This window comes from Carcharodon carcharias, chromosome 3 (assembly GCF_017639515.1).
Source record: "Carcharodon carcharias isolate sCarCar2 chromosome 3, sCarCar2.pri, whole genome shotgun sequence".
Taxonomy (NCBI): Eukaryota; Metazoa; Chordata; class Chondrichthyes; order Lamniformes; family Lamnidae; genus Carcharodon; species Carcharodon carcharias.
Window position 1 is genome coordinate 12,517,928 of NC_054469.1, and position 6,754 is coordinate 12,524,681.

Consider the following 6,754-nt stretch of genomic DNA (forward strand, 5'->3'; position numbering starts at 1 on the left):
CTGGGAGGTTAGCTTCATTGGGGAACTCGAGCTGGGAGGTTAGCTTCATTGGGGAACTCGAGCTGGGAGGTTAGCTTCATTGGGGAACTCGAGCTGGGAGGTTAGCTTCATTGGGGAACTCGAGCTGGGAGGTTAGCTTCATTGGGGAACTCGAGCTGGGAGGTTAGCTTCATTGGGGAACTCGAGCTGGGAGGTTAGCTTCATTGGGGAACTCGAGCTGGGAGGTTAGCTTCCTTTGGGAACTCGAGCTGGGAGGTTAGCTTCATTGGGGAACTCGAGCTGGGAGGTTAGCTTCCTTTGGGAACTCGAGCTGGGAGGTTAGCTTCCTTTGGGAACTCGAGCTGGGAGGTTAGCTTCCTTTGGGAAATCGAGCTGGAGGTTAGCTTCATTGGGGAACTCGAGCTGGGAGGTTAGCTTCCTTTGGGAACTCGAGCTGGGAGGTTAGCTTCATTGGGGAACTCGAGCTGGGAGGTTAGCTTCATTTGGGGAACTCGAGCTGGATGTTAGCTTCATTGGGGAACTCGAGCTGGAGGTTAGCTTCATTGGGGAACTCGAGCTGGGAGGTTAGCTTCCTTTGGGAACCTCGAGCTGGGAGGTTAGCTTCCTTTGGGAAACTCGAGCTGGGAGGTTAGCTTCCTTTGGAACTCGAGCTGGGAGGTTAGCTTCCTTTGGGAACTCGAGCTGGGAGGTTAGCTTCATTGGGGAACTCGAGCTGGGAGGTTAGCTTCATTGGGGAACTCGAGCTGGGAGGTTAGCTTCATTGGGGAACTCGAGCTGGGAGGTTAGCTTCATTGGGGAACCTCGAGCTGGGAGGTTAGCTTCATTGGGGAACTCGAGCTGGGGAGGTTAGCTTCCTTTGGGAACTCGAGCTGGGAGGTTAGCTTCCTTTGGGAACTCGAGCTGGGAGGTTAGCTTCATTGGGGAACTCGAGCTGGGAGGTTAGCTTCCCTTTGGGAACTCGAGCTGGGAGGTTAGCTTCCTTTGGGACTCGAGCTGGGAGGTTAGCTTCATTGGGGAACTCGAGCTGGGAGGTTAGCTTCCTTTGGGAACTCGAGCCTGGGAGGTTAGCTTCATTGGGGAACTCGAGCTGGGAGGTTAGCTTCCTTTGGGATCTCGAGCTGAGAGGTTAGCTTCCTTTGGGAAACTCGAGCTGGGAGGTTAGCTTCATTGGGGAACTCGAGCTGGGAGGGTAGCTTCATTGGGGAACTCGAGCTGGGAGGTTAGCTTCATTGGGGAACTCGAGCTGGGAGGTTAGCTTCCTTTGGGAACTCGAGCTGGGAGGTTAGCTTCATTGGGGAACTCGAGCTGGAGGTTAGCTTCATTGGGGAACTCGAGCTGGGAGGTTAGCTTCATTGGGGAACTCGAGCTGGGGAGGTTAGCTTCATTTGGGAACTCGAGCTGGGAGGTTAGCTTCCTTTGGGAACTCGAGCTGGGAGGTTAGCTTCATTGGGGAACTCGAGCTGGGAGGTTAGCTTCATTGGGGAACTCGAGCTGGGAGGTTAGCTTCATTGGGGAACTCGAGCTGGGAGGTTAGCTTCATTGGGGAACTCGAGCTGGGAGGTTAGCTTCCTTTGGGAACTCGAGCTGGGAGGTTAGCTTCATTGGGGAACTCGAGCTGGGAGGTTAGCTTCCTTTGGGAACTCGAGCTGGGAGGTTAGCTTCCTTTGGGAACTCGAGCTGGGAGGTTAGCTTCATTGGGGGAACTCGAGCTGGGAGGTTAGCTTCATTGGGGAACTCGAGCTGGGAGGTTAGCTTCATTGGGGGAACTCGAGCTGGGAGGTTAGCTTCATTGGGGAACTCGAGCTGGGAGGTTAGCTTCATTGGGGAACTCGAGCTGGGAGGTTAGCTTCATTGGGGAACTCGAGCTGGGAGGTTAGCTTCATTGGGGAACCTCGAGCTGGGGAGGTTAGCTTCATTGGGGAACTCGAGCATGGAGGTTTAGCTTCCTTGGGGAAACTCGCGCTGGGGAGGTTAGCTTCCTTTGGGAACTCGAGCTTGGGAGGTTAGCTTCATTGGAACTCGAGCAGGGAGGCTAGCTTCATTGAACTCGAGCTGAACTCCTGACTCGCTCGGGAGGTTAGGTTCATTGGGGAACTCGAGCTGGGAGGTTAGCTTCCTTTGGGAACTCGAGCTGGGAGGTTAGCTTTCATTGGGGAAGCTCGAGCCGAGTCTTGACAGAGGTTTCTTCATTGGGGAACTCGAGCTAGGGAGGTTAGCTTCATTTGGGAACTCGAGCTGGGAGGTTAGCTTCATTGGGGAACTCGAGCTGGGAGGTTAGCTTCTTTGGGGAACTCGAGCTGGGAGGTTAGCTTCCATTGGGAACTCGAGCTGGGAGGTTAGCTTCCTTTGGGAACTCGAGCTGGGAGGTTAGCTTCATTGGGGAACTCGAGCTGGGGGAGGTTAGCTTCATTGGGAACTCGAGCTGGGAGGTTAGCTTCCTTTGGGAACTCGAGCTGGGAGGTTAGCTTCATTGGGGAACTCGAGCTGGGAGGTTAGCTTCATTGGGGAACTCGAGCTGGGAGGTTAGCTTCATTGGGGAACTCGAGCTGGGAGGTTAGCTTCATTGGGGAACTCGAGTCTGGGAGGTTAGCTTCCTTTGGGAACTCGAGCTGGGAGGTTAGCTTCATTGGGGAACTCGAGCTGGGAGGTTAGCTTCATTGGGGAACTCGAGCTGGGAGGTTAGCTTCATTGGATCTCGAGCTGGGAGGTTAGCTTCATTGGGGAACTCGAGCTGGGAGGTTAGCTTCATTGGGGAACTCGAGCTGGGAGGTTAGCTTCTTTGGGAACTCGAGCTGGGAGGTTAGCTTCATTGGGGAACTCGAGCTGGGAGGTTAGCTTCATTGGGGAACTCGAGCTGGGAGGTTAGCTTCCTTTGGGAACTCGAGCTGGGAGGTTAGCTTCATTGGGGAACTCGAGCTGGGAGGTTAGCTTCATTGGGGAACTCGAGCTGGGAGGTTAGCTTCATTGGGGAACTCGAGCTGGAGTTTAGCTTCCTTTGGAAACTCGAGCTGGGAGGTTAGCTTCCTTTGGGAACTCGAGCTGGGAGGTTAGCTTCATTGGGAACTCGAGCTGGGAGGTTAGCTTCATTGGGGAACTCGAGCTGGGAGGTTAGCTTCCTTTGGGAACTCGAGCTGAGAGGAGCTTCATTGGGGAACTCGAGCTGGAGGTTAGCTTCTTTGGGGAACTCGAGCTGGAGGTTAGCTTCATTGGGAACTCGAGCTGGGAGTTAGCTTCATTGGGAACTCGAGCTGGGAGGTTAGCTTCCTTTGGGAACTCGAGCTGGGAGGTTAGCTTCATTGGGGAACTCGAGCTGGGAGGTTAGCTTCCTTGGGAACTCGAGCTGGGAGGTTAGCTTCATTGGGGAACTCGAGCTGGGAGGTTAGCTTCCTTTGGGAACTCGAGCTGGGAGGTTAGCTTCCTTTGGGAACTCGAGCTGGGAGGTTAGCTTCATTGGGGAACTCGAGCTGGGAGGTTAGCTTCATTGGGGAACTCGAGCTGGGAGGTTAGCTTCATTGGGGAACTCGAGCTGGGAGGTTAGCTTCCTTTGGGAACTCGAGCTGGGAGGTTAGCTTCATTGGGGAACTCGAGCTGGGGTTAGCTTCATTGGGGAACTCGAGCTGGGAGGTTAGCTTCCTTTGGGAACTCGAGCTGGGAGGTTAGCTTCTTGGGAACTCGAGCTGGGAGGTTAGCTTCCTTTGGGAACTCGAGCTGGGAGGTTAGCTTCATTGGGAACTCGAGCTGTGAGGTTAGCTTCATTGGGGAACTCGAGCTGGGAGGTTAGCTTCATTGGGAACTCGAGCTGGGAGGTTAGCTTCATTGGGGAACTCGAGCTGGGAGTTAGCTTCCTTTGGGAACTCGAGCTGGGAGGTTAGCTTCCTTTGGGAACTCGAGCTGGGAGGTTAGCTTCCTTGGGGAACTCGAGCTGGGAGGTTAGCTTCCTTTGGGAACTCGAGCTGGAGGTTAGTTTCATTGGGGAACTCGAGCTGGGAGGTTAGCTTCATTGGGGAACTCGAGCTGGGAGGTTAGCTTCATTGGGTACTCGAGCTGGGAGGTTAGCTTCATTGGGGAACTTAGCTGGGAGGTTAGCTTCATTGGGGAACTCGAGCTGGAGGTTAGCTTCATTGGGGAACTCGAGCTGGGAGGTTAGCTTCCTTTGGGAACTCGAGCTGGAGTTAGCTTCATTGGGGAACTCGAGCTGGAGGTTAGCTTCTTTGGGAACTCGAGCTGGGAGGTTAGCTTCCTTTGGGAACTCGAGCTGGGAGGTTAGCTTCATTGGGGAACTCGAGCTGGGAGTTAGCTTCATTGGGGAACTCGAGCTGGGAGGTTAGCTTCATTGGGGAACTCGAGCTGGGAGTTAGCTTCATTGGGGAACTCGAGCTGGGAGGTTAGCATTGGGGAACTCGAGCTGGGAGGTTAGCTTCATGGGGAACTCGAGCTGGGAGGTTAGCTTCATTGGGGAACTCGAGCTGGGAGGTTAGCTTCATTGGGGACTCGAGCTGGGAGGTTAGCTTCCTTTGGAACTCGAGCTGGGAGGTTAGCTTCCTTTGGGAACTCGAGCTGGGAGGTTAGCTTCATTGGGGAACTCGAGCTGGGAGGTTAGCTTCCTTTGGGAACTCGAGCTGGAGGTTAGCTTCCTTGGGAACTCGAGCTGGGAGGTTAGCTTCATTGGGAACTCGAGCTGGGAGTTTAGCTTCTTTGGGAACTCGAGCTGGGAGGTTAGCTTCATTGGGAACTCGAGCTGGGAGGTTAGCTTCATGGGGAACTCGAGCTGGGAGGTTAGCTTCATTGGGGAACTCGAGCTGGGAGTTAGCTTCATTGGGAACTCGAGCTGGAGGTTAGCTTCATTGGGGAACTCGAGCGGGAGGTTAGCTTCATTGGGAACTCGAAGCTGGGAGGTAGCTTCATTGGGAACTCGAGCTGGGAGGTTAGCTTCTTTGGGAACTCGAGCTGGGAGGTTAGCTTCATTGGGAACTCGAGCTGGGAGGTTAGCTTCCTTTGGAACTCGAGCTGGGAGGTTAGCTTCCTTTGGAACTCGAGCTGGGAGGTTAGCTTCATTGGGAACTCGAGCTGGGAGGTTAGCTTCATTGGGAACTCGAGCTGGGAGGTTAGCTTCATTGGGAACTCGAGCTGGGAGGTTAGCTTCATTGGGGAACTCGAGCTGGGAGGTTAGCTTCCTTTGGGAACTCGAGCTGGGAGGTTAGCTTCCTTTGGGAAACTCGAGCTGGAGGTTAGCTTCCTTGGGGAACTCGAGCTGGGAGGTTAGCTTCCTTTGGGGAACTCGAGCTGGGAGGTTTCTTCCTTTGGGAACTCGAGCTGGAGGTTACTTCATTGGGGAACTCGAGCTGGGAGGTTAGCTTCCTTTGGAACTCGAGTGGGAGGTTAGCTTCATTGAACTCGAGCTGGAGGTTAGCTTCATTGGGGAACTCGAGCTGGAGGTTAGCTTCCTTTGGGAACTCGAGCTGGAGGTTAGCTTCTTTGGGAAACTCGAGCTGGAGTTAGCTTCATGGGGAACTCGAGCTGGGAGGTTAGCTTCATTGGGGAGCTGACTGGAGTTAGCTTCATTGGGACTCGAGCTGGAGGTTAGTAGCATTTGGAACTCGAGCTGGGAGGTTACTTCGTTGGGAACTCGAGCTGGGGTTAGCTTCATTGGGGAACTCGAGCTGAGGTTTAGCTTCATTGGGAACTCGAGCTGGAGTTAGCTTCTTTGGGAACTCGAGCTGGAGGTTAGCTTTCATTGGGGAACTCGAGCTGGGAGGTTAGCTTCATTTGGGGAACTCGAGCTGGAGGTTAGCTTCATTGGGGAACTCGAGCTGGAGGTGAGCTTCCTTTGGGAACTCGAGCTGGGAGGTTAGCTTCCTTGGAACTCGAGCTGGGAGGTTAGCTTCATTGGGAACTCGAGCTGGGAGGGGAGCTTCATGGGGAACTCGTGCTGGAGGTTAGCTTCCTTGGGGAACTCGAGCTGAAGGTTAGCTTCAGGGGAACTCGAGCTGGAGGTAGCTTCATTGGGAACTCGAGCTGGGAGGTACTTCATTTGGGAACGCGAGCTGGGAGGTTAGCTTCATTGGGGAACTCGAGCTGGAGGTTAGCTTCCTTTGGAACTCGAGCTGGAGGTTAGCTTCATTGGGGAACTCGAGCTGGAGTTTACTTCCTTGGGAACTCGAGCTGGGAGGTTAGCATCATTGGGAACTCGAGCTGGGAGGTTAGCTTCCTTTGGAACTCGAGCTGAGAGGTTTAAGCTTCCTTTGGGAAACTCGAGCTGGGAGGTTAGCTTCATTGGGAACTCGAGCTGGAGGTTAGCTTCATTGGAACTCGAGCTGGGAGGTTAGCTTCATTGGGGAACTCGAGCGGGATTACTTCCTTTGGAACTCGAGCTGGGAGGTTAGCTCATTGGGAACTCGAGCTGGGAGGTTAGCTTCATTGGGGAACTCGAGCTGGGAGGTTAGCTTCCTTTGGAACATCGAGCTGGAAGGTTACTTCCATTGGGGAACTCAGCTGGAGGTTAGCTTCCTTGGGAACTCGCAGCTGGGAGGTTAGCTTCATTGGGAACACGAGCGTGAGGGTTAGCTTCATTGGGGAACTCGAGCGGGAGGTTAGCTTCATTGGGACTCGAGCTGAGTTAGCTTCATTGGGAACTCGAGCTGGGAGGTAGCTTCCTTTGGAACTCGAGCTGGGAGGTTAGTCTTCCTTTGGAACTCGAGCTGTGAGGTGAGCTTCCTTTGGAACTCGAGCTGGGAGGTTAGCTTCCTTTGGGAAC

At 54.1% G+C, this 6,754-nt stretch overlaps 1 protein-coding gene across 1 annotated transcript in view; it reads left to right on the forward strand.

Annotated features, from left to right (window-relative positions):
- The window catches only part of LOC121276250 (myosin-7B-like), a 212,810-nt gene that overhangs the window by 139,303 nt on the left and 66,753 nt on the right, over nt 1-6,754 (forward strand). The window lies entirely within an intron of this gene.